The sequence below is a fragment of the Protopterus annectens genome, chromosome 3.part0 (genome assembly GCF_019279795.1).
Source record: "Protopterus annectens isolate FY-2018-M chromosome 3.part0, PAN1.0, whole genome shotgun sequence".
NCBI classification, from domain to species: Eukaryota; Metazoa; Chordata; order Ceratodontiformes; family Protopteridae; genus Protopterus; species Protopterus annectens.
The window spans coordinates 639,612,962-639,639,742 of record NC_056731.1 but is presented as its reverse complement, the minus strand read 5'-3'; the positions used below and the strand labels follow the sequence as shown (position 1 = coordinate 639,639,742).

The following is a 26,781-nucleotide window of genomic DNA, read 5'->3' as shown; positions in this document are numbered from 1 at the left end:
AGGCCAGTGTCTGCTAAATCTTACAGGCTGTACCTGTAAGAAATCCTTGACTGTCTGCATAGATTTGGCTTTGTCCTCCATTTTCTTCAACACCTCTTCTGCTTTAATACCAAACAAGGTATCATGCTGTAATGGAGCATCTAATAATTTTGCTCTTTAACCAAGCATGCCTCCTAATGACAGAACCCATAACAGCGGCTCTGCAGGAGGCCTCCAAGGAATCAAAACCACATTGTAAAGTATGCTTTCCAACTTGTTCAGCTGCATGCAATAAATCCTGCATTTCTTTACTTTCTGCACATTCAGAATTTGTCAACATTTTCTGTTTAAGCAGTGACATTATGTATTGCTGATATTTAAGCATATGAAACTGACAATTTAAAGCCCTTATAGCCAAGGTAGCAGAAGTGTACATCTTTTTTCCCCATCTGTCCAGTGCCCTGGAATCTCTGATAGAGGGGGTAGGGTTTTTTGCATGGATGCTTTGACCCCCTTGGGACCCTGAGAGATAGTTTCTGGGTCAGCAGCAGGATTTTTTAAAAGAAATTTGTGGGAGTCTGGAACCCTGTAGTACCTGTCTGGCTTAACAGGAGCTGGAGGTAAGGAGTCAGGAGTCAGACTGGACTCTGAAAATACATCATCTACAATGTCTAGCACAGGTGGAATAGCGAGGGGCCTGTGCTGAGGTAGTAAAAGAAAGTCTCTGAGCCTTTTCTTAGATTCTGAATAATCTTGGCGCTCCCAGTGCAAATGCTCCCTCATGGTATGCAGTGTTTCCCCAAAAGAATAATCCTCAGGAGGAGAAGTTGAGGGTATAGATTCTTCAGCATCAGAATCCTCATAAGGAGGAAGAGAGTATTGCTGATCAGAAGAGGAATCAGATGAAATGGAAACCTGATCTCAAGATTCATATTCTATCTCTTGCCTAGGCCTCTTGTCAGGAGGCGGATGAGAACCCCTGATCAAAGTAATCAGGTCTTCGGCCATTTTGAGCATATGTTTTTTTAGGCATGGAGGCCTGTCCATGGGGCTGTTGTACTTGTTTCTTTGTCTTTAAAGCTGCTTTAGTCTTTGCTTTTGAAGCTGAAGTCGTTTTAACATATAATAGTGTAGGCCTGAAAATGCCCTCAGAAGCTGATGCCTGCTCAGCGGCTCCGGACCTATCTGAGTGAATTGTTTCCGAAGGTGAAATACCTTGTGTTTCTGTAGGCCTGGTTGACTCCACGTGGGAGTCAGTATCGGCCTGCGGATCTAAAGTAGCGGTTGTCAGGGGTTGCGAAAGCGACTCATTGAGAACCGGCGACTTGCCTAGAAGAAGCCTCGTCATCGGTTTTGGACCTCGGATGCCTGTCCTTTTCTTTGCGTTTTTTGTAAACTCCGATAGGCGGCTGTTCCAACGGCAGTATATAATTAAATTGTCCGCCAAAGTAATGAAATGCAAAATCGTACTGACGCTTAATAGTACGTTGGTTAAATCTAGCACAAAACAGACAGCTAGCAACATCGTGGTCAGGACCTAGGCAAGGAATACAGTAAGGATGAAAATCCTTATGAGGTACTTGCTTCCCACAAGAAATACAATTATTAACTTTTTCTGACATCGGTCTGGAGCAAGAAAAAAGTTTCCCCAACGGGGTACTTAGCTTTTAATGAAGACTTCGGATCTGAAATTTGAACTTGAAAATCTCAGGAGTCGGCTGACCGGCACTTGCGAACTGCTTTTGCTTCAGGCACTGCGTGGCAAGAAAGACTGAAGAAAATGGCGTCGGCTGCATCTTTTATACCCCTGGTGCACTGACGTCAGGGAGGAGGTGACAGCAACCGACGCCGGACCTAGACTTTGGAATTCAGGCCGACTGTGGGTAGCCTGCCAGCAGGATAACCCAACTGCAATGAATGCAACAGTGAAATATGATGAACATCTTGCATTTGAGCCTCTGTCCACTGATTTGAGGGTAGATTTGGCCAACCATTTGGGGTTGGTAATGTGTGGAAGTGGAATATGTATCCTTATGAAACTATATTTAAAACCCATTTGTCCTGGGTAATGAATTCCCATTTTTTTGCCTGCAGAGCAATCTTTCCCCCTAAAGGAGCAGTCAGTTGAGAAGGGCTTGGAAGTTTTAAAGTTGAGTCACTGAGACAGTTTACCATAGGGGGAGTGTTACTACTCCCTGCTTTGGAAGTCGGAGCCCCCACTGCTTAGTCCTGTGCGTACCTTGGGACTGAAGCCTGGGTGTTCAGTTGGTTCTGGGTTTGGACTGAGAAGGCCTAGAAGAGGCAGGAAAGGACCAATTCTTAGAGGGCCACTGCCTACTAAATCTTGGAGGCTGTACTTGCAGCATATCTTTAACAGTTTGCATAGATTTAGCTTTTTCCTCCATCTATTTAAGTACTTCTTCTGCTTTGTTGCCAAACAGGCAGTCCTAGTTTAAGGAAGAATCCAGCAATTTAGCTTTAACATGATCTGGCAAAGATTGCTCCTTAAGTCAAGCATGCCTTCTAAGTACAGACCCAGTGACAGCAGCCCTGCAAGATGCCTCTAGTGAATCAAAACCGCATTGCAAAGCATGTTTTCCAACTTGTTCAGCAGAATGCATTAAATCCTGTAAATCCTAACTTTCAGCACAGTCAGGAATCAACATCATTTTCTGTTTAAGCAATCCAATATGCTGCCAACACTTTAACATATGAAAAGTACAGTTTTGTACCTACCATAAATGTAGATGTTCAAGTGTTCACCCTGCTGCAGTCATCACACTTGGGTTATCCTGCCGTCAGGCGGTCCCGCAGTCGGCCTGAGTTCCAAAGTCTTGGTCTGGCGTCGGTTGCTGTCGCTTCTTCCCTGACGTCAGAGCGCCAGGGGTATATAACAGGCATCCGACTCCATTTTCTTCATAGACAAGTTCAGCTAGTTCAGAGGGGACGGAGGGAGGGTAACCTGGACTGCAGCAGGGTGAACACTCGAACATCTACATTTATGGTAGGTACAAAACTGTACTATGCAGTCATCACACTTGTGTTGAATCCCAAAGCTAAGGATGGGAGGTGGAGTTAAACAGGGTTAAAAGGAGCTAGTAGGCCCTGCAAAACTGCAGTGGCAAAACCAGCTCTAGTCTTAGAATATAGAGGTAAGTGATAGTGTTTGGAGAAGGTGTGCACTGAACTCCAAGTTGCAGCTTCCAGAATATCCTTGGTTGGCACTCCCCTGAGAAAGGCTGCTGATGTAGCTGTAGCCCTGGTGGAGTGGGATCTAATGTTAGCAGGTACCGGTTTCCCATGATGCGTGTAGCAGAAACATATGCAATGCCCTATCCATCTAGAAATGGTCTGTTTTGAGATAGCTTTTCCTTGTGATCCTGTAGCAAAGGCTACAAAGAGCTGGTCAGAATTTCTGAAAGCCTTAGTTTTATCCAAGTAGTAACGTAACTGCCTGTGAATGTCCAAAGAGTGCAGGAGTCTTTCTCCTTTGTTCTGGGGATTTGGGAAAAAGGTGGGCAAATGAATGGTTTGGTTTAGGGCCACACTGGATACCACCTTTGGCATAAAGGAAGGGTTAGTTCGTAGAGAGACTCTGTCTTGATGAAAAATGAGGAAAGGCTCCACTGCCATTAGTGCCTGTAGCTCTGAGACTCTTCTAGCTGAGGTTATTGCAAGTAGCAGGGCAGTTTTCCATGAAAGAAATTTTAAATCAGCTGAAAAAGCTGGTTCAAAGTGCGGCAGTGTAAGTTTTTCCAGAACAAAGTTGAGATCCCAAGTAGGTGTTGGTGCTCTCCTTGGCGGTCTTATGTTCTTAGCCCTTCTGAGGTACTGTCTTAGAAGTAGATGTGAGAATAAAGGAGGATCCGTGTTGTACTGAGCTGAAATTGCTGAGGCGTGGATCTTAGTAGATGAAAAGGAAAGTCCTTTGTGCAACATCTCAGTTAAATATTGTAGAATCTAAGGAATGCTTGGATCAATGGGATTTTGGCCTTTAGCCTGGTTCCAGGCGCAAAATTTTCTCCAATTGTCTAAATACGTTTTCTTGGTGCTGGGCCTCCTGGCCTCCAGAATGACATCCATAACTGCTTTGGATAGAGGTGTTGGCTGGTTGTTTAGGTAATTTTCCATGCAGCCAGGTTTAAAGTCTTGAGTTGGCTGTGTAGAATCTGAATGTCTCGCTGGGTGAGCAGGTGAGGAATTTGTGGTAAAATCCATGGTGTGCCGTGGGCCATGTTCCTTAAAATTGGATACCAATGCTGGCATGGCCAGTCTGGTGCAATGAGTATCATTTGTGGCGTCTCTGATCTGACTTTCAGCAGTACCTTTGCTAGAAGAGGCAGAGGAGGAAAGGTATACACTGTTAATGTTTTCCAACTGAATGAGAGGGCGTCCACATTCCAAGCTTGTGGATGGAATGTCCTTGTGCAAAATTTTTGAAGTTGGTAGTTTTGGGGGCTTGCAAACAGATCTATGTCTGGGCGTCCCCATTTTTGAGCTATCATTGCAAATACTTGTGGATCTAGTTTCCACTCGTGTGGATCCATGATGTTTCTGCTTAGGTCGTCTGCCAATGTGTTTTTCTGTCCTGGCAGGAATTGTGCTAGTAACTGAACCTGGTAAGACAGTGCAGTGTTCCACAAGGTCATTGCTTGCCTGCATAGAGGGTAGGAATGTGTGCCCCCTTGCTTGTTTATGTACCACATTACTGTGGTATTGTCCGTCTTTATTATTAGTTGTCCTGGGTGTAAGAGGTTCTTGAAAGCTGTTAGGGCATTCTGTACTGCTAGCATTTCTTTTTGACTGACATGCAGATGCCTCTGATCTGTAGTCCATTTGCCCTGAATGCACTGTCCTGCCATGTGTGCTCTCCAGGCATAGTCCAATGCATCTGTTGTCATAGTTTGCCTGGCTGTGGGTAAGGTGAAAGGCTGACCCTTGTTGAGGTGACATGCCTGTGCCCACCATAGAAACTCCTGTTGAAGGCAGGGAATGAGTGGTATCATTGTTTCCAAGCTGTGGCTGTGCTGAGTCCATACGCTTTTCAGGTACCATTGTAATTTCCTCATATGCAGTTCTGCAAATGGTATTAGTAGTATGCAAGATGCCATGAATCCCAAGGCCTGCAGAATATTTCTTGCAGGGAGTTGGGTCTTTGTTGCCATTATTTTGAAATATTGAGTCAGCTGTTGTTTCTTGTCTGGCGTGAGATAAGCCATCTGGGCCGCTGTATTCAAGCTGGCACCCAGGAATATTATGTTTTGTGAGGGCACTAGTTTTGATTTCTTTTCATTTACTGTGTACCCTAGGCAACTTAGAAGGTGTTTGACAAATGCCAGATGCTTTAAAAGAATGTCCTTGCTTTCTGCTTGAATAAGGCAGTCGTCCAGGTATGGGTATATTTGAATTCCTCTTTGTCTACAGTATGCAATTACTGGTGCCAGGCATTTTGTGAAGACCCTGAGCGCAGTAGATAAGCCAAAGGGCAGTGCAGAGAATTGATAATGCGTTGAACCTGCAATGAAACGGAGGTATCTTCTGCAATTTTGTCTGATAGGAACATGCAGGTATGCCTCCTTGAGGTCCAACGTTACTAGCCAAGCATTCTTGCCCAGCATGGGAAGAAGCTGCTGTAGTGTTAGCATCTTAAATTTTGGCACTTGCAGATAGGTGTTCAGAATTGAAAGGTCCAGAATGGGTCTCCATGCTTTGTCCTTTCTTGGGACTAGAAAGAGTCTTGAGTAAAATCCTTGTCCTTGCTCCTGTGTAGGTACCTGTTGAATGGCTCTCATGTCCATGAGAGCTGTAATTTGTTTTTGTGCCTCTGCCCATTGATTTGGTGGCAGGTTTGGCATTCCTTTTATCCTTGGTAAGGTATGAAAGTGGAATCTGTATCCTTGAGAGACAATGTCTAGAACCCATTTGTCTTTTGTGATGATGTGCCAGTTGTCTGCAAAAAATGCTAATTTTCCTCCCAAGGGAGCTGCCAGGAGAGATTTGCTTGGTAGTTTGAGGATAGATTCATTGTGCTTGTCTTCTGTTAGCTTGGGGCTTGTCTTTTCCTCCTTTCTGGGTAGCAGTACCCCATTGGCGAGGTTTGTAAGGGCCTTGTGACGACCTCTGCCCCCTGGGCATCTGTATTTGCCACTCTGTGATCTGTCAGAAGCTGGAAAGGACCAGTTTTTCGTTGGCCAATTTCTGCTGAAACGAGGGGGCTGTACCTGCAAAAACATCCTTGACCGTCTGCATAGACTTTGCCTTATCCTCCATTTTCTTTAAAACCTCTTCTGCTTTGACACCAAATAATACATCCTGCTGTAAAGGTGCATCCAATAATTTTGCTTTAACATGATCAGGAAGGGTTTGTTCTTTTAACCAAGCATGTCTACGTATGACAGAGCCAGTAACAGCTGCTCTACAGGAAGCTTCCAATGAATCAAATCCACATTGTAAAGTATGTTTGCCCACCTGTTCAGCTGCATGCAACAGATCCTGCATTTCCTTGAATTCAGACTGTTCAGAATGTGTGCTCATTTTTTGTTTTAACTGAGACATTAGGAATTGCTGATATTTCAGCATGTGAAACTGACAATTTAATGCTCTCATAGCTAGAGTTGCTGAGGTGTATATTTTCTTTCCCCATCTATCTAGGGCTCTGGAATCCCTTTCAGAGGGCACAGGATTTTTAGCCATTGAAGCTTTAGCTCCCTTAGGACCCTGGGAAATTTGTTTCTGGGTCAGCCACAGGGCTTTTATAAAGGAATTTGTGTGAGTCAGGTACTCTGTAGTATCTGTCTGGTTTGGCTGGAGCAGGAGGTAGAGTCTCTTGATTTAGACTAGACTCCAAGTAAACATCATCCACAATATCCAAAACTGGAGGGATAGCAAGAGGTTTGTGCTGGGGTAGTAAAAGGAACTCTCAGAGCCTTTTCTTAGAATCAGAGTAGTCCTGGCCTTCCCAGTGGAAATGTTCCCTCATGGTATGTAAAGTTTCCCCAAAGGAGTAGTCTTCAGGGGGAGATGCTGAGGGAACAGAGTCTTTAGCATCAGAGTCTTCATAAGGTGGAAAAATGTAATCCTGTTCCTCAGAGGAATCTGAGGAAATTGAAACCTGGTCAGAGGAAGCATAATCCTTCTCTTGTCTTGGTCTTTTATCAGGAGGGGGATGGGAACCCCTGATTAGGGTAATCAAATCTTCAGCCATCTTAAGCATCTGTTTCTTAGGCATGGGGCCTTGAACTGTAGACTGATGTACAGTCTTCTTTGGTTTTAAAGGAGTTTTAAGCTTAGCATAAGATTTAATGGTGAGTGTAGTCGGTCTGAAAACACCTTCTGCAACCGAAGGTGTTTCCACTGCACCGGGGTCTACTTCTGCTCCGGTGTCAGAAGGGCCTAATGAAGATGGCTGCGTCGGCCTAGTAGACTCCGCTTGAGAATCCGCAGCTGTCTGGGGTTCCAGTTCTGTGGTCGTCAGGGGCTGCATAGGCACCTCACTGAAAACCGGAGAACCGGCGACAGGCCCAGCAGAGGCCTTGGAATCTGGCTTGTTCCTAGGCTGCCTGTCCTTATCCTTGCGTTTTTTATGCATGCCGGTCGTCGGCTGCTCCGACGGCATGATATATTTAAATTTCCTACCAAAGTAATGTCGTGCGAAGTCAAAACGGCGTTTGATAGTTCGTTTTATTAAACCTAGCACAAAACCAACAACCTGTGACGTAGTGGTCTGGGCCTAGGCAAGGAATACAATAGGAATGGAAGTCCTTATGAAGTATTTGCTTCCCACAAGAAATGCAATTGTTAACTTTTTCTGACATCGGACTGAGGCAAGAAAAGGTTCCCCAATGGGGTACTTAGCTTTATTGAAGACTTCGGACTGAAATTCAAATCGAAAATCTTAGGTGTCGGCCAACTGGCACTTGTGAACTGCTTCTGCTTCGGGCACCGCACGGCAAGAAAGACTGAAGAAAATGGCGTCGGATGCCTGTTATATACCCCTGGCACTCTGACATCAGGGAAGAAGCGTCAACAACCGACGCCGGACCAAGACTTTGGAACTCAGGCCGACTGCGGGACCGCCTGATGGCAGGATAACCCAAGTGTGATGACTGCAGCAGGGTAACACGAACATCTGCAGTTTAAGGCCCTTATGGCCAAGGTTGCAGAAGTGTATACCTTCTTACCCCATCTTCCCAGAACCCTGGAATCTCTATCAGAGGGGGAAGGATTTTTAGCAGTAGTAGCCTTAATGCCCTTGGGTCCCTGTGAAATGGTCTCAGGATCCGCAGTAGGATTTCTAAAGAGGAACTTGTGAGAGTCAGGAACCCTAAATTTCTATCTGGTTTGGAGTCAGGGGCCAAGCTAAATTCTGAAAAGGCATCATCAACAATGTCCAGTACAGTGGGGACAGCTAAATGTCTGTGTTGGGGCAGGAGTAAGAAATCCCTAAGCCTCTTTTTAGAATCAGAGAAAACCTGACTTTCCCAACGAAAATGCTCCCTGAGCCTGCAAGGTTTCACCAAAAGAGAAATCCTCTGGGGGGAGGGGGAAACAGAGGGAATACAGTCCTCAGCATCAGAGTCCTCATATGTAGATAAGGGTAAATCCTGGTCATTAGAAGAAACAGAAATTTCAGAAGTATCATAAGCAAACTCAGTTCTAGGTCTCTTAGAGGGGGAAGGTTTGCTTCCCCTGAATAAAGTAATAAGGTCTTCAGTCATTCTTATCATTTGTTTTTTAGGCATAGAGGCCTGATCATGTGGTCTGGGCGTCAGTTTTCTAGGCATAGTTCGAGTTTTAGGCCTTGAAGAAGAAGATGGTGTCAGTTTAATATGCAAGTCTGAAGGCCTGAATACACTCAGAAGCCGGTGCCTGTATAGTGGCTCCGGACCCATCCAAGGTAGAGACATCCACAGGTTCCACAGTTGAAGCACCTCGCGGCATTCCTGACTCCGAATGGGTCCCAGTAGAGGCCTGCGAATCTGAAATAGCGGGTATCAGGGGCTGTGAAAGCGCCTCACTGAGTACCGGCGCCTCGGCAGCCTGTCTCGTCTTTATCTTTGCGTTTTTTCGAAATGTCAAAAGTCGGCCGGTTTACCGAAGACATAGTGGGATAATTAAACTGAGCACCAAAATATTTAGAAGCGAAAATATACCCACGATGCATAGTTTGTGGTTTAAATAAGGCACAAAACCGACAGTGAGGTACGTCGTGGTCAGGGCCTAGGCAAGGAATACAGTATGAATGAAAATCTTTATGAGGTATTTGCTTTACACAAGAAATGCAATTATTTACTTTTACTGACATCGGTTTAGAGCAAGAAAAAGTTTCCCCAACGTGGTACTTAGCTTTTAGTTGAAGACTTCAGTTCTGAAATTCGAAAATGAAAATTTCAGGAGCCGGCCGACCGGCACTTGCAAATTGCTTCTGCTTCGGGCACCACACGGCAAGAAAGACTGATGTAATGATGTCGGCTGCATGTTTTATACCCCTGATGACTTGACATCATGGAAGAGGAGTCAGCAACCGACGTAGGACCCAAGACTTTATTAATCAGGCCGACTGAGGGCTACTGCAAGCAGATAACCCAAATGTGATGACTTCAACAGTGAAACACGAAGAAAGTACAGTTGTGTACACCTACCATAAATGTAGATGTTCGAGTGTCTCCACTGTTGCAGTCATAACTGTAGGGTGCTCCTGCCGGCAGGCAGCCAGAGGTCGGCCAGAATCCCAAAGTCTGGGTCCGGCGTCGGCTGTATAAGCTAGTATCCTGACGTCAGGACACCTTGGTACATAGCCCTCAGCCGACGCCATCTTCTCCAGCCTTTCTTGCCCTAGATGTCAGAAGTCCCCAACAAATCAAAAAATGAATCCAACAAGGAAACACAAATACACCACAAATATGAGAGAAAGAGGGATAGGAGGGAAACGCCGAGTGCAACAGTGAAGACACTCGAACATCTACATTTATGGTAGGTGTACACAACTGTACTATGTTCTTCGTGTTTCACTGTTGCAGTCATAACTGTAGGGTGGAATCCCAAAGCAGTGTAGAGAGGGAGGAGGCTTTAGATAGAAGAAGGGGAGGCAAGAATACCCTGCAAGACAGCAGAGGCAAAGCCTGCCCTAGACTTAGAAAACAAGGGAGATTGTAGTGCTTGGAAAAATATGCACAGAACTCCAAGTGGCAGCTTCAAAATATCCTTGGTAGGGACTCCTCTGAGGAAAGCAGTAGAAGTAGCAGCTGCTCTAGTAGAATGACTTCTAATGGTCCCTGGAAACTGTTTCCCATGATGAGTGTAACAAAATCTGATTCCATAAGCAATCCATTTGGAAATAGTTTGTTTAGAAATAGGTTTTCCAAGAGAACTGGAAGCAAAGGAAACAAACAATTGGTTAGACTTTCTGAAATCTTTAGTCTTGTCCAAGTAAAATCGTAACTGTCTGTGCACATCCAATGAATGCAAAATCCTTTCCCCTTTATTTTGAGGATTTGGAAAGAAAGTAGGAAGGTGAATTGTCTGATTCAAAGCCACTTTGAAATCACCTTAGGCATGAAAGTAGGATTGGTCCTCAAGGATACTCTGTCCTGATGGAAAATAAGGTATGGTTCCACAGCCATGAGAGCTTGCAACTCTGAGACCCTTCTGGCAGAGGTCAATGCTAACAAAAGAACAGTCTTCCAGGATAGAAACTTAATATCTGAAGATGCAGCAGGCTCAAAAGGAGGCAAAGTAAGTTTTTCTAAAACATAATTAAGATCCCAGGCAGGGACAGGAGGGGTCCTTGGAGGCCGCAAATTTTAGCCCCTCTCAAAAACTGCTTCACCAAAGGATGTGAAAAACAGGAGGATCAGAACTGAAATGCAGAGATAGCAGAAGCATGAATCTTAATGGAAGAAAAGGAAAGTCCTTTAGATAAAAGTTCGAAGGTAAAGCAAAATAGAGGAGAGATCAGGAACCTGAGGATCAGAGCCTCGGTCCTGCATCCAAATAGAAAACCTCTTCCATTTAGAGGCATAAGATTTCCTAGTGCTAGGCTGTCTAGCTTCCAAAAGAACATCCAAAACTTGTTTGGGAAGACTAGAGGAAATCAAATTCCTTTGAAGAGCCAAGCTGCCAAGCAAAGGGTCTTGAGATTGGAATATAGTAACTGACCCTGATGCTGGGACAGAAGCGAAGGGTTCAGTGGAAGAATCCAAGGAGGCCCCGAGAACAGGAGCTTTAAGGTTGGATACCAAAACTGTCGAGGCCAATTTGGAGCAATCAAGATGAGGAACTTGGGCTTGTCCTGCTTTATCTTCAGTAGTACCCGAGGCAGTAGAGAAAGAGGAGGGAAGGCATATGCTGACAGGCTTCTCCAGCTGAAGGACAGGGCATCCACTCTCCATGCTGTTTTGTGGAAGGACCTGGTGCAAAAGCGAGGCAGCTGATGATTGAGATGGGATGCAAACAGATCTATCTGGGGACATCCCCAAACTGCAGTAATCCTGTTGAACAAGTTGGTGTCTAGCATCCATTCGTGAGGATCTGAAATGTTTCTGCTCAGGCTGTCTGCTAAGAGATTCTGTTTCCCTGGAATGAATTGAGCCTGGAGATGCAGATTCAAATTTAGAGCTGTGTCCCATAAACCCATAGCTAGTCTGCAAAGGGGTATGAATGAGAACCCCTGCTTGTTGATGTACCACATGACCGTGGTGTTGTCTGTGAATTAGCAGAGGCACTGGTTGTAAAAGGTTTTGAAGGCTAAAGGGCATTTTGAACTGCCAACATTTCCTTCAGATTGATGTGCCAGTGAAGATGGTCCTTTGTCCAGGTTCCCTGCTGGCAATTGTCTAGAAAGTGTGCTCCCCAAGCATAATCCGAGGCGTCCGTGGTTAGGATTTGAGTAGGCTGAGGGAGGCGAAAGGTTTTCCTTCGTTTAGTGCATGCCCTGGACCACCAGAGGAACTCCTTCTGGAGGCAGGGGATCAGAGGAATCAGAATATCCAGATCGTGGTAGTGCTGTGACCATACACTTTTCAGATACCATTGAAGCTTTCTCATGTGAAGCCTTGCGTTTGGAATCAACAGAATGCAGGAAGCCATGTAGCCCAGAGCCTGCAGGAATTTCCTTGCAGTGAGCTGAGATAGAGTTGCCAAGGTGTTGAAAGTAGAAGCCAGCTGAGTTTGTTTTTCTGGAGTGAGGTAGGCCCTTTGTAAGGTTGTATTTAAGAGGGCTCCCAAGAATACCATTTGTTGAGAAGGGATCAAATGTGACTTTTTTATGTTCACTGAGAATCCCAGTAGTAGGAGAAGACGTTGAACAAAGTCCAGATGTTGAAGCAGAAGATCTTTGCTGTCTGCCTGAATAAGGCAGTCGTCCAAATAGGGGTAAATCTGGATCCCCTGAAGTCTGCAGTAAACCACTACTGGTGCCAGGCACTTAGGTTCATAGGTTCATAGGTTCATAGGTTTATACTAGGCTATCTGCCCTAAGGCATTTATAAGCCTAGCCCAAATTATTGTGGCTTATGCCACCCCTTATATGAAAAAATACTGTGCCCATTAGTTTGTTGTGCCTCTGTCCAGCAGTGACCCAGAGATGATTCCCGGGGTAAACCTACGATCTCCCATCCACAGGTCTAGATTTCTCTTGAACAGAGTCAGCGAGGTGCTCTGCCTCACATGGACCGGGATTTTATTCCACAGCATAGGGAGTCTCTGAGTGATAAATCTATCCCTCCAGCACGTCCTATTTATATCCGTGCTAAGGTTTAAGTCGCTTGCTCTAGTGGTTTTGGTGGATTTGGATTTTTGAGGTGGAGCATGTCCATTAATTCGGGTTGGACATGGCCTTGTATGTCAGGCACATGTCACCTCTGAGCAGGCGGTATGTGACTGAATAGAGCTGGAGTTTCTTCAGTCTGGCAGCATATGACAGATTTTGGAGTCCTTATCCTTTTGGTGAGGAACTTTTGGGGTCTCTCCAATTGCTGCAGATGTCGGGTGAGATACATCCCGAATGGGGCATTGTACTCGATCATTGGTCTGATAAGTGAAGAGTACAGGGGAACAATGACCTCACTAGATCTGGATGTGAATCCCTTCATGATCAGGTGGGCAATGTAGAAGGTCTTTCTAACCACTTTAGCAATGTGAGTGTCAAAAGAAAGGCCACTGTCAACCTGGGTCCCCAGGTCCCTGATAACCTCTTCTGTGCTTAGTGGATTGCCACCTATATGGTAGCTTGGGGTTACCTTGTTTTTCCGAAGGGTATGACTATACATTTTTTGGCGTTTAACTTCAGGCCATGGCTCTGGCACCAGCTATCTGTTTCCGTGAGTCCCTTCTGAAGGATATCAGTTGCCGATGCACTTTCCACTATGGCGCCCAGTTTGCAGTCATCTGCAAACTTTGTCAGCCAAAGTCCTCCCATGTTGGCCTGTACTTCTGAGAAGTAGATGCCAAACAATAGGGGGCCAAGGACCGAGCCCTGTGGGACACCACTTGTGACCGGCTTGGAGTCTGACACAGCGCCAGCAACTCTAACCCTGTGGGTTCTGTCCTTAAGCCAGTTTGCAACCCATCTTGTGACATATGGGTTTACATTTAAGCTGGTAAGTTTTTCTACAATACCGAGTGGGGTATTGTGTCGAAAGCCTTGCAAGGTCAAGGTAGGCTGTATGGACTGCCTTTCCCTCATCAATGGCCTTGGTGACTATTTGAAGAAGTCAACCAAGTTCAAAAGGCATGATCTTCCCTTGACAAAGCCAAACTGGGTCGGGTCCAATGTCTGCAAGTCCCCTATATCTTTGTTTATGAGCTCCATTATGATCCTCTCCATAGCTTTGCAGACTAGACTTGTTAAGCTTATGGGGCGGTAATTACCAGGGTCCGTGAAGCCACCTTTGTGGAGTGGGACCACAGTTGCCGTACGCCACTCCTTGGGCACGTATCCTGTGGTAAGGCTGAGATTAAACAGCTGCCTTATGTGCGGGTTTAATTCCTCATTTAGCTCGTGTAGCACACAGCCGGGGACACCATCCGGTCCCATTGATGCTGTGTTTTGGTGAAGACTCTGGGCGCAGTAGATAAACCAAAGGGCAGAACAGAGAATTGAAAGTGCCTCGAACCTGCCTTGAACCTGAGGAATTTCCTGCGTTCTTGTCTGATAGGGATATGCAAATAGGCTTCCTTTAAGTCCAATGTCACCATCCAGGCGTCCTGAGAGAGCATTGGAATTAGCTGTTGCAGAGTAAGCATCTTGAACTTTGGAATTTCCAAAAAGGTGTTTAACACAGAAAGGTCCAGAATAGGTCTCCATGAGTTTTGTTTTCTGGGAACCAGAAACAGCCTTGAATAAAACCCTTTTCCCATTTCCGAGAGTGGAACAGGCTCTATGGCTCTCATGGCCAGAAGAGCATCCACTTGAGTTAAGGCCTCTGACCATTGAAGTTTTGGCAGATCTGGCCAACCGTGAGTCCTTGGCAAAGTGTGAAAGTGGAACTTGTAACCTTTTAAAATCACGTCCAATACCCATCTGTCCTGGGTAATATGAGTCCAATTTCTGTAAAAGAGACAGTTTTCCTCCGAGAGGCGTCCAGGTAAAGGGTCCTGAAGCCCAACCGAGAGTCATTGAGTTTGCTTTCTTTGAGATTGGGATCTGTCTTCTCCCTCCTAGGTGAAGAAGCAGTCCATTGTCTAGATCTGTAAGAGGTCTGGCCTTGACCACGACCTCTGGGCGTCTATATCTTCCCCTTTGAGGCCTGTCAGATGTGGGAAAGGACCAATTTTTAGAGGGCCAATTCCTGGAAAATCTAGGAGGCTGAACCTGCAAGAAATCTTTTACAGTCTGCATGGACTTTGCCTTTTCTTCCATCTTTTAATAACTTCCTCAGCCTTAGAACCAAAAGAACATCCTGTTGAACAGGGGCATCTAATAACTTAGCCTTAACCTGTTCAGGTAAACTTTGTTCACGAAGCCAGGCATGTCTGCTAATCACAGTACCAGAGGCAGCAGCCCTGCAGGAAGCATCCAAAGCATCAAAACCACAATGTAAGCTATGCTTGTTAACCTGTTCAGTAGCATGCAAAACATCCTGAAGTTCCTTATCCTCTGCACAAGCAGGAAGGGAAGCAAGCTTTTGCTTTAAAACAGACAAAAGAAATTGCTGATATTTAAACATATGAAACTGGCAATTTAAAGCCCTTACAGACAGGGTAGCAGAAGTATATACCTTTTTTCCCCACCTGTCTAAAGCACGAGAATCCTTCTCAGAGGGAATAAGATTTTTAGAAGTAGCAACCTTAGCAGCCTTAGAGCCCTGAGAAATAGTTTCAGGATCTGCAGAAGGGTTTTAAAAAAAAAAAATAAATGAGAGTCAGGAGCCCTATAAAATCTATCAGGCTTAGAAGGAGCAGGAGGCATGGAATCAGGATTCAAATTAGCCTCAGAAAAAGCATCATCTACAATGTCCAAGACAGGAGGGATAGCTAAAGGCCTATGCTGAGGAAGAAGAAGAAATTCTCTAAGCCTCTTTTTGGAAGCAGAATATTCCTGTCCTTCCCAATGAAAATGTTCCCTCATCTCATGCAAGGTTTCCCCAAAAGAAAAATCCTCAGGCGGAGAGGCCGAGGGCAAAGAATCCTCAGCATCCGAATCCTCATAAGGGGAAAGGAATAGTCCTGATCAGAGGAAGAAACAGAAGATACAGAAGCCTGGTCAGAGGAATCCAGAGTAACATCCTGTCGAGGCCTTTTTTTCAGGAGGGGGGTGAGAACCCCTAATCATTGTAAGCAAATCTTCAGCCATCCTCAATAATTGTATTTGTGTCTTGGGAGTGGATTCAGAAGCAGCTTGAGCTGGAACTTTAGACTTAGTAGGAGTCTTTGTCTTTGCCTTTGAAACAGTGATGTGAGTAGGCCTGAAAACCCCTCAGAAGCCGGTACCTGCACAGCGGTTCGGACCCATCTGAAGGAGTGGCGTCCGAAGGTCCTGCAGCAGTTAAAATAGTGGGCCTCGATGGCTCCCCATGGGAGTCCGTATCGGCCATCGGTTCAGAAGTGGCGGACGACAGGGGCTGCAAAGCGCCTCACTGGCGACAGCCGAACCGACGCTGGCTCCAGCTGCGAGTCCTGTTTGGACCTCGGAGGCCTGTCTTTGTCTTTGCGCTTCTTTTGAACTCCGGTAGTGTCCGACGACATTCTATAATTGAAGCGTCTGCCAAAATAATTTAAAGCCCAATCGTACCTGTGCTTGATAGTACGAGAGTTGAACCTGGCACAGAACCGACAACAAGAAACGTCGTGGTCAGGGCCTAAGCAAGGTAGACAGTAAGAGTGGAAATCTTTATGAGGTATTTGTTTCCCACACGCTATACAATTATTAACTTTTTCTGACATCGGAGGAACAAGAAAAAGATTCCCCAATGGGGTACTTAGCTTTGAGAAGAGAAGTAACAACTTCGGACCGACAACAACCAAATACGCTGTTCGAAAATCGCCAACCAACGTTTTGCGAGCTGCTTTCCACCGCACGGCAAGAAAGACTGGGGAAGATGGCGTCGGCTGAGGGCTATGTACCAAGGCATCCTGACGTCAGGATACTAGCTTATACAGCCGACGCCGGACCCAGACTTTGGGATTCTGGACGACCTCGGGCTGCCTGCCGGCAGGAGCACCCTACAGTTATGACTGCAACAGTGAAACACGAAGAACATCATCCAGGACTGCAACTGTGAATACACTCGAAGATCTACATTTATGGTAAGTGTACACAACTGTACTATGTTCTTCATGTTTCACTGCTGCAGTCATCACATTTCGGTTGATTCCCAAAGCTGAGGAAAAGGGTGGAGGCAGTCAATGAAACTAGGGGCTGGCCAGGATGCCCTGCAAGACTGCAGAGGTAAACCCTGCCCTGGATTTGGAGAAAAGAGGCAGGTGGTAATGGTTGTTGAAAGTGTAAACAGATGTCCAGGTGGCAGCATCCAGGATGTCCTTGGTGGAGACTCCTCTGAGGAAAGCTGCAGAGGTGGAGGCTGCTTTGTTGGAGTGTGTCCTGACTCCCTTCGGGGATGCTTTCCATGCTGTCTGTAGCAGAAATCGACGCAGTCTGCTATCCATTTGGAAATGGCTGGCTTGGAGATGGCCTTGCCTTCTGCCCCTGTAGCAAAGCTAACCAGCAATTGATCAGACTTTCTGAAGGATTTAGTCCTGTCCAGATATAATCTGAGCTGCCTGTGCACATCTGGAGAGTGAAGACTCCTTTCCCCCCTGTTCCGGGGATTAGGAAAAAAAGGTGGGCAAATGAATGGATTTGGTTGAGAGCCACACTGAACACCACCTTGGGCATGAAGGATGCGTTAGTTCTGAGGGATACCCTGTCTGCATGGAAGATGATGAAGGGTTCCACAGCCATGAGTGCTTGCAGCTCAGAGACTCTTCTGGCTGAAGTGATGTCCAGAAGGAATGCTGTATACTAGGAGAGAAATTTTAGCTCTGCAGAAGAAGCTGGTTCGAAAGGGGTCAGGGTGAGATTTTCCAATACAAAAGTAAGGTCCCAAGTTGGTGTTGGTGCCCTTCTGGGTGGCCTCAAGTTACTAGCCCCTCTTATGAACTGTTTGATCAAAGGGTGTGAGAAAAGGGGCTGCTCAGTGGGAAAATGAGCAGAAATAGCTGAGGCATGAATTTTTATAGAGGAGAAAGAGAGCCCACTGTGTAGTAGGTCAGCTAAATAATTCAGGATTAGAGGGAGGGCTGTGTCGTATTGGCTCACTTTGCCTGGATCAAGGTGCAGAACCTGTTCCATTTATCAGCATAAGACTGCCTGGTGCTAGGATGTCTGGGCTGATAAATAACATCCAGAACCTGTTTACTGAGATTGGCAGATTGGTTCGGGGTTAGGGAATAAGCCAAGATGCCAAATTTAATTGAGGATGCAAGTACTCCCCTTCCCTCTGGGTCAGGAGGTTTGGAATCTGAGGAAGATGCCATGGGAGCAGCAGGGACAGGCTACGTAGCAAGGGGTACCAGTGTTGTCAGGGCCAGTATGGGGCTATAAGAATGGTCCTTGGTTTTTCCTCCCTTATTTTGAGTAGTACCCTGGGGATGAGAGGTAGGACAGGAAAAGCACAGACTGACAGACTAAGCCAGGGGAAGAAGACGGCATCCACTTTCCAAGCCATGCAGTGATGCTCCCTGGTGCAGTACTTGCTGAGCTGATGGTTGATGTGAGAGGCAAAGAGGTCGACCTTTGGGGTTCCCCATTTCTGAGTTATTAAGGTGAAAGTACTCCTGTTGCCATTCGTGTGGGTCCACAATATTTCTGCTTAATTGGTCTGCCAGAGAGTTGAGAGAGCCTGGTAGGAATTGTGCTAACAGGTGTAGTTGCATGGCCGAGGCTGTGTGCCAAAGGCTCATGGCCAGCCTGCAAAGAGGGTAGGAGCAAGTCCCTCCCTGCTTGTTGATGTACCACATCGCAGTGGTGTCGTCTGTTTTGATCAGGAGAGCCCCTAGAGAGAGAATGGGTTTGAAAGCTATCAAAGCGTGAAGCACAGCCATCATCTCATTTAGACTGATGTGCAGTGGGATTTGCTGTGGGATCCATTGGCCCTGTGTGCGCCTGCCATCCAGGTGTACACCCAAAGCGTAGTCTGATGCGTCTGTGGTGAGGGTCTGGGTGGCGGGGAACATGCTGTTGCCCACCAAAGAAAATCTTTTCTGAGGCAAGGAATTATAGGTAGAAGAGTTTCCAGGTCTTGAGAGTGCTGGCACCAAAGGCTCTTTAGGTATCACTGAAGTTTCCTCATATGCAGTTTGGCATATGGAATGAGTAGTATGCAAGATGCCGTGAACACCAGAGCTTGCAGGATCTTCCTTGCAGTTAGCTGGGGCCTGGTGGCTAGTTGAGAAAAGTAGGCTGTCAGGAAAATGTGTTTATCTGGAGTAAGGTATGCCATCTGAGAAGCTGCGTCCAGACTTGCTGCCAGGAAGAGTATCCTTTGGGTGGGCACCTGTCTGGATTTCTTTTCGTTGATTGTGTACCCTAAGGTGGTTAGGGTCTTTACAAAGCCCAGTTGCTTGAGCAGCTTCTTCAGGCTGTCTGCCTTAATAAGGCAGTCGTTAAAATATGGGTAAATCTGCATATTCCTTTGTCTACAAAAGGCAGTGGCCAGAGCCAGACATTATATGAAAACTCTGGGAGAAGTAGATAAGCCAAAAGGAAGCCTAGAGAACTGAAAGTGTCGAGATCCTGCCCTGAAGTAGAGGTATTTCCTGCATGATTCCTTGACAGGAATGTGGAGGTAGGCCTCTTTTAGATCTAGGGTGGCTAGCCAAGCGTCCTTGGAGAGCATGGGTAGCAGCTTCTGGAGGGTCAGCATTTTGAATTTTGGGATCAGCAGGAAGGTGTTGAGAATGGCTAGATAGAGGATGGAGCGTCAGGTGCCCTTTTTTTCTGGGCACCAGAAAAAGTCTGGAGTAGAATCCTTTGCCTATCTGTTCTGCAGGAACATGCTCTACTGCCCTCATAGAAAGCAGGGAAAGGGCTTGCTTTTGAGCCTCTGCCCACTGAACTGGTGGTAGATCTGGGAACCCTTTTGGGTGTGGAAGGAGAATTTGTATCCTTGAGACACAATGATCAGAACCCAGTGGTCCTTGGTAATGGTGGCCAAGGTGCTTGAGTGAAAGAAGAGTTTTCCTCCTAGGTATAAGTGAAGGTGGGCAGAGGGAGTGGGTGGAGGAGATGAGTCATTGTGAGTTTTTACCATAAGGGAGAGCCTTTAGAACTCTCTGGTTTTGAAGTGGAGGTAGTCCACTGCTTAGATCTCTGCATTCCCTGGGGCTGCTGTCTGAGGGGGGGGGGTTGCTTCCACATAGCCTAGGCTGGGGAAGTTTACTGGGAGCAGGAAAGGACCAGTGTTTGGAGGGACAATGCCTGATGAACCTAGGGGGCTGGCCCTGCAAGAAATCCTTAACTGTTTGCATAGCTTTTGCTTTTTCTTCCATCTTTTTTAAGACCTCTTCTGTTTGCATAGATTTTGCTTTTGCTTCCATCTTTTTTAAGACCTCTTCCGCTTAGTGCTAAATAATTTATCTTTGTGAAAGGGGGCATCCAACAATTTAGATTTGACATGGTCTGGCAGGGGTTGTTCCTTAAGCCATGCATGTCTTCTAATGAAAGATCCAGTGGCTGCTGTCCTGCAAGAAGCTTCTAGGGCATCAAAACCACAGTGCAAAGTGTGTTTAGCTACTTGACTTGCAGAATAAATTAAGTCTTGTAAATCTTTAGATTCTGCTCAAGCAGGAAGGGAAGACATTTTTCGTTAAAGGAGTTTCAAGGTATGTTGCTGAAATTTCAGTAATATGGAACTGACAATTTAGTGCCCTGACAGCAAGAGTACCTGAGGTGTATACTTTTTTACCCCATCTGTCGAATGCTCGGGAATCCCTATCTGAGGGGGTGGGATTCTTAACAGAGGTTGCTTTAATCCCTTTTGGCACTTCAGAAATGACCTCAGGGTCATCTGTTGGATTTTTAAAAAGATATTTGTGTGAGTCTGGGACTCTATAGTACCTGTCTGGTTTTCTGGGAGCAGGAGGTAGGGTGTCAGAAATTCATGGAAAACATCCTCAACAACATATAGGACTGGGGGGGGGGGGGGTGGCCAAGGGTCTGTGTTGTGGAAGATCTAGGAATTCCCTGAGTCTCTTTTTTGACTGAGTAGTCCTGACTCTCCCATTGGAAATGCTCCCTTAAGGTATGCAGGATTTCCCCAAAGGAAAAATACTCTGGGGGAGAGGCTGAAGGAATGGAGTCCTCTGCATTAGAACCCTCCTAAGTGGAGAGGGGTTGCATGACTTCATAATCGGATGCATCCGATTCATCCAACTCTTGTTCAGATAAAACTACAGGGGACAAATATATTTTCCTTTTGGAGGGTGTAGCTTGGCTTCCCCTTATCAGCATGGTAAGATCTTCTGACATTTTAAGCATGCATTTGAGACAGAGGCAAGGTAGAGTACAGTTTTGTACCTACCATAAATGTAGATGTTCGAGTGCTAATACAGCTGCAGTCCTCACAGATGGGTTCTCCTGCCGTCAGGCGGGTCCTCGGTCAGCCAAATTCCAAAGTCTAGGTCCGGCGTCGGTTGTCGTCGCTTCTTCCCTGACGTCAGTGCGACATGGGTATAAAGGAACCAGCCGACACCATTTTCTTCAGTTTTTCTTGCCCCAGATGTCAGGTGCCCCCAGAAGGAAGGCAATACATAAAATTAGGTAATAATGCAATGCAATATAATCCAAAAACAGTAGTTGCAAGCAAATACACCATAAAAGAATACCCCTAGAGGGGAAGGAGGGAGGGAAACCTGGACTGCAGCTGTATTAGCACTCGAACATCTACATTTATGGTAGGTACAAAACTGTACTATGTTCATTGTGCATACAGCTGCAGTCCTCATAGATGGGTAGAATCCCAAAGCTAAGAAAGGGGTGGTAGGCACTAGGTGGAACTAGGAGGAGCCAAAATGCCCTGCAAGACTGCAGTGGCAAAGCCTGCTCTAGATTTGGAGTATAATGGTAAGTTGTAGTGCTTGGAGAAGGTATGCACAGAACTCCAAGTGGCTGCTTCCAAAATATCCTTGGTAGGAATTCCTCTGAGGAAGGCTGTAGAGGTGGCTGTGGCCCTGGTGGAATGAGTTCTAATGCCTGTAGGTACAGTTTTGCCATGAAAGGAATAGCAAAAGCGTATGCAGTGGGCTATCCATTTTGAAATTGTCTGTTTGGAAATTGGCTTTCCTTGAGCTCCTACTGCATAGGCCACAAAGAGCTGTTCTGATTTTCTGAAAGGCTTTGTTCTGTCCAAATAATAACGCAGTTGTCTGTGGAAGTCCAAGGAATGTAGTAATCTCTCCCCTTTGTTTTGAGGATTAGGATAAAAAGTAGGTAAGTGTATGGCCTGATTTAAAGCTACCCTGGATACCACTTTAGGCATAAAGGACGGTTTGGTTCATAAGGAAACTCTGTCCTGATGGAAGATGATAAAAGGCTGGACAGCCATGAGAGCCTGTAATTCAGAAACTCTACGAGCTGAGGTGATAGCCAGAAGGAAAGCTGTTTTCCAGGACAAATATTGCAAATCTGATGAAGCAGCTGGCTCAAAAGGAGGCAGGGTCAGTTTTTCCAGAATGAAATTAAGGTCCCAAGCAGGTATTGATTGTTTCCTTGGAGGTCTTAAATTCTTAGCCCCTCTGAGGAACTGTCTTAAGAGAGGGTGAGAGAATAAAGGTGGATCAGTGTTGTATTCTGCAGAAATGGCTGAGGCATGGATTTTGATGGAGGAGAAAGAAAGTCCACTGCTTAGCAGTTCAGTCAAATATTGTAGTATTTGTGGTAAATTCAGTTTTCCAGGGTCCTGGCCCTTTTTCTCATTCCAGGTACAAAAACGTTTCCATTTTGCGGAGTACGCTTTTCTAGTTGATGGCCTTCTGGCCTCCAAAATGACATCCTGCACCTCCTTGGACAGTAGGGCCTGCTGTGATGCTAAGGAATCTTCCATGCGGCTAGATTGAGTGTTTTTAGTTGACTGTGAAGAGTTTTGAAGCTGTGTTGAGTCAGAAGAAGAGGCATTAGAGGCAGGGTCCATGGTGGGGAATGCGTCAGGCTCCTCAGGAGTGGGTACCAGTGTTGTCTTGGCCAGTCCGGAGCAATGAGGATCATCTTTGGTCTGTCTGCTCTGGTCTTCAATAGCACTTTGGGCAGCAGAGGAAGAGGTGGGAAGGCATAAACTGTCATTGATGCCCAGCTGAAAGAGAGAGCGTCCACTCTCCAGGCCTTTGGATGGAAGATACTTGAACAGAATTTTGTCAATTGATGATTTTTGTGGGAGGCAAATAGATCTATGTCTGGCCTTCCCCATTCTTGGATTATTTCTGTAAAAACTTTTGGATGCAACTTCCATTCGTGTGGATCTGTCATATTCCTGCTTAGGTTGTCTGCCAGCGTGTTTTCCTTGCCTGGCAAGTACTGTGCTTGTAGTTCCATTTGTAAGTCCATGGCCATGTTCCAAAGAGACATGGCCAGTCTGCATAGGGGGTAAGAATGTGTTCCTCCCTGCTTGTTTATGTACCACATAACTGTGGTGTTGTCCGTTCTTATCAAAAGTTGACCTGGTTGTATAAAGTTCTTGAAAGCTATAATAGCATTTATTACTGCTAGCATTTCTTTTTGATTGATGTGAAGGTGCTTTTCTTTTTGGGACCATTTGCCCTGAATGCACCGATCTGTCATGTGTGCCCCCCAGGCATAGTCCGAGGCGTCTGTTGTGATGACTTGATTTGCTTGAGGCTTGCTGAAAGGAAGACCTTTGTTTGTTTGGCAAGCTTGAGCCCACCACAGAAATTCCTTTTGCAGACATGGAATTAGTGGTATTATTGTTTCCAAACTGTGGCTGTGTTGAGACCATATGTTTTTCAGGTACCATTGTAGTTTCCTCATATGCAGCTTTGCACATGGGATTAGTAAGATGCAAGATGCCATGAATCCCAGAGCCTGCAGGATTTTCCTTGCAGTAAGCCTGGTGCAATTTGCTAGTGTTCTGAAGTATTGGATTAGTTGCCCCTGGTTCTCTGGCGTGAGGTAGGCCATCTGGGTGTTTGTGTCCAAGTTGGCACCCAGGAAAATTATCTTCCGAGAGGGTATTAGTCTTGATTTCTTTTTGTTGACTGTGTATCCCAGAGAGTTCAATAACATTATTACATAAGCCAGATGTTTCAGAAGGATGTGTTTGCTGTCCGCTTGGATCAGGCAGTCGTCCAAATAGGGATATATTTGTATCCCTTGAAGTCTGCAGTAGGCAATTACTGATGCCAGGCATTTCGTGAATACTCTGGGCGCAGTAGATAAGCCAAAGGGCAATGCAGAGAATTGATAATGAGTTGAACCTGCAAGAAATCTGAGGTATCTTCTGCAATTCTGTCTGATTGGGACATGCAGGTATGCCTCCTTGAGGTCCAATGTTACCAGCCAAGACTCCTTGCCCAGCATGGGAAGAAGCTGCTGTAGAGTGAGCATCTTGAATTTTGGTACGAGTAGAAATGTGTTTAGGATGGATAGATCCAGAATAGGTCTCCAATCTTTTCCCTTCCTTGGCACCAGAAATAGCCTGGAATAAAACCCTTGATCTTGTTCGTGCGTAGGTACCTCTTGAATAGCTTTCATGTTTATGAGATCTGTAATTTGCCTTTGTGCCTCTGCCCTTTGATTGTGTGGCAGGTTTGGCATACCTCTCATTTTTGGAAGGGTGTGAAAATGGAATTTGTAGCCTCTGTTTATAATGTCCAGGATCCATTTGTCCTTTGTGACAATATGCCAATTTTTTGAAAATAATGCCAGCTTTCCTCCCAAGGGGGCTGCCATTTGAGATCTGGTTGGCATGCAAATTGGAAAGTCATTGGGTTTGCTTTCTGATAGATTGCGAGTTGTCCTCACCACCTCTTTGTGTAGGAGCTTGCCATTGTCTGCCTCTGTACGATCCTTGGGATTGTCCTCTGCCCCTCGGGTGCCTGTATCTGCCTCTTTGGGGTCTGTCTGTGGCAGGAAAGGACCAGTTTTTGGAAGGCCAATTTCTACTAAAACGTGGGGGTTGTACCTGTAGAAATTCTTTCACAGTTTGCATTGATTTAGCCTTTTCCTCCATTTTCCTTAATACCTCCTCAGCATTAGCACCAAATAGTACATCCTTTTGAAGAGGAGCGTCTAGTAATTTAGCTTTGACATGATCAGGAAAGGCTTGTTCCTTAAGCCAGGCATGCCTACGTATGACTGATCCTGTAACAGCAGCTCTGCATGAGGCCTCTAGAGCATCAAAACCACATTGTAAAGTATGCTTACCCACTTGTTCTGCACTATGCATCAAGTCCTGCAACTCCTTCAAGTCTGGTTGTTCAGGTTGTGACATTTTACTTTTCAATTGTGATAACAAAAAACTGTTGGTATTTTAGCATATGAAACTGACAGTTTAAGGCCCTCATAGATAAGGTAGCCGAGGTATATACCTTTTTTCCCCACCTTTCTAAGGATCTGGAATCTCTCGGAAGGCAAAGGATTTTTAGCAATGGAGGCCTTAACTCCCTTGGGGCCCTGTGAGATGGTTTCTGGGTCCGCAGCATGGCTCTTGTATAGAAATTGGTGTGAGTCAGGGACCCTGTAGTACCTGTCAGGCTTAACTGGAGCTGGAGGTAGAGAGTCCGGGTTAAGGCAGGCCTCCGAGTAAACATCATCTAGGATGTCCAAGACAGGAGGTATAGCCAAAGGCCTGTGCTGAGGAAGCAAGAGAAATTCCCTGAGCCTTTTCTTGGAATCAGAATAATCCTGGCCTTCCCAGTGGAAGTGTTCCCTTAAGGTATGTAAAGTTCCCCAAATGAGTAATCCTCAGGGGGGGATACAGAAGGGATGGACTCCTCCGCATCAGAGTCTTTAAAAGGGGAGTAAGAATGTTCCTGATCATCAGAGTGCTCTGAAATAATGGAGCCCTGATCAGAGGAGGGGGAATCTTCCTCCATTCTAGGCCTTTTGTCTGGAGGGGGCTGAGAACCTCTGATAAGAGTAATTAAATCCTCAGCCATTTTAAGCATCTGTTTCTTAGGCATGGGACCTGGAGATGGGCCCTGGGCAGCTGGTCTCAGAGTGCATGGTTGCTTTAGACTTAGTGAAAGCCTTGATAGAGAAAGAAGAGGAAGGTCTGAAGACACCTTGAGTGGAGGTGGACCTGTCCACATTCTGAGTTTCAACGCCGACAGTGGCTTCGGTATCTGTAGTCGGGGTGTGGGCCGAGGAGCCTGCGACCTCGGGTACAGGAGACACTGTCAAAGGCAGGTCGTCGGTAGGCAGGGGCTGCGTAGGCACCTCACTGAGAACCGGACCACGTGTAGCCGGCTTTGGCGTGGTGTCGGTAGAGGCCGCGGACCTCGCGTGTCGGTCCTTGTCTTTTCATTTTTTAGACAAAACCGGAGTCGGACTATCCAACGACATAGTATAGTTAAATGCTTTTCCAAAATAATGCTGGGAACTCCCCGACGCTTAATAGTGCATTTGTTGAATGTAGCACAAAAGCGGCAGGCCGAGACCTCGTGGTCTGGGCCTAAACAAGGTATACAGAGGGAATGGAAATCCTTATGCGGTATTTGCTTCCCACAAGAAATACAATTATTAACTTTGTCTGACATCGGTCTGAGGCAAGAAAAGGTTCCCCAACGGGGTACTTAGCTTTTAAGAAGACTTCAGTTTCCAAATTTTCGTAATCTCAGGAGCTGGCCGACCGGCACTTGCGAAATGCTTCTGCTTCGGGCACCGCGCGGCAAGAAAGACTGAAGAAAATGGCGTCGGCTGGTTCCTTTATGCCCCTGTCGCACTGACGTCAGGGAAGAAGCGACGACAACCGACGCCGGACCTAGACTTTGGAATTCGGCCGACCGAGGACCCGCCTGACGGCAGGAGAACCCATTTGTGAGGACTGCAGCTGTATGCACGATGAACATCAGGCACCTGAGACTGGGTCGTCAGTTTTTGGGTGTGGTTCGAACCCTGGGACTAACAAACTCGGTTTTTGAAAGAACGGTAGTCAGGAAAGAAGATGGTTTGTGTAGAGATTCGGTAGTGTGAAGGAGTCCCTCAGAAGCCAGTGCCTGCTCAATGGCTCTGGACTCATCCAAGGTAGAGATGACCACAGGATCCTTAGTCGAAGAAGAGTTTTGCGGCATACCAGACTCTGAAAGAATCTCAGTAGCAGCCTGCGAATTAACTGAGGGAAGCATCAGGGG

At 46.1% G+C, this 26,781-nt stretch overlaps 1 protein-coding gene across 1 annotated transcript in view; it reads right to left on the bottom strand.

Annotated features, from left to right (window-relative positions):
- The window catches only part of LOC122796893 (msx2-interacting protein-like), an 868,075-nt gene that overhangs the window by 371,989 nt on the left and 469,305 nt on the right, over nt 1–26,781 (bottom strand). The gene's annotated exons all lie outside the window — the stretch shown is intronic.